Here is a 1,059-nt window from a genome sequence, read left to right on the forward strand (position 1 = left end):
GGCACTGCTTATCTCTGTGGACATCAGGACTCCAAGATGGCGTTGCTCGAATCTCTGAAGGAGAAGAAACTCAGGTTAAACTGAGACAGCTGCCAAGCTGGATACTGATGTGGGATTTCACCCCTAAAGGCATTGTCGAGCATGTCAGGGAGCTTACAACTGGTACTCCAAGTGCTTCAACATGAGGAAAGGCAGCATCGCCGGCATCAACACAGTGTCGGCAGTCCACAAGCTTTTCAGCTGTCGCCTTCCTCACAAGGAACAGACGTGAGCGATGATACAAGCACCACTAAGAGGGCATGGTGCGGAGGGCACGGCACTCCTGACCGAGGCGCCCACCCACCTCCCATTGTGAAGACTTCAACTAAGGCTGAATTTTCCCATATGCTGACTGAGAACAAATGTCCAAGAAAAGGTGACTGGTTCATGTTCATAAGTAAATAAGTAAATGAATATATAAATGAATAAATAAACGGAGAACCATAGAAGGAAACACCCAACATCAGCATCTGACCTCCATGTGAGCATGCAGGGGCTTGGGCACAGCACACACACCACACAGAGATACACACCACACACACACACACACACACACACACACACACACAGATTCTCCAGACCAATTCAACCAGAGCCTATAAGGGTTAGACCAAAGAACTAGATTTCAACCAGCACTTTGGTGATTCCGATACACACTAATGTCTGAGACTCACTGCCAGAAGTATATTCCTGAATCTGTATTAATACACTAGACCTCTCTTGTAAGTCCTCAGTGATCTACCAAACTTCCTTTTAGACGTAGTCTTTAAATATTTCAAACTCAACATGCCAAAACCAAGTCATAACCATCCCAGTCCTTTTAGTGATGGATACCAGTATCCAACCAAATACCCACATCAGAAACTTCAAAACCACACTCCCACAACTACCTAGTTAATAAGCTGGATGAATCATCCATTAACTAGATCACAAAGCTATCTCCTCCCTATTTCCTATGTCCTAATGCAAGCACTTGCCATTTCTACCAGTGTGGTCTTCTTAAAAAATCTGGGGCTGGAG

This window comes from Nannospalax galili, unplaced genomic scaffold, assembly GCF_000622305.1.
Source record: "Nannospalax galili isolate Female #2095 unplaced genomic scaffold, S.galili_v1.0 scaffold4203, whole genome shotgun sequence".
In the NCBI taxonomy this organism is placed as follows: Eukaryota; Metazoa; Chordata; class Mammalia; order Rodentia; family Spalacidae; genus Nannospalax; species Nannospalax galili.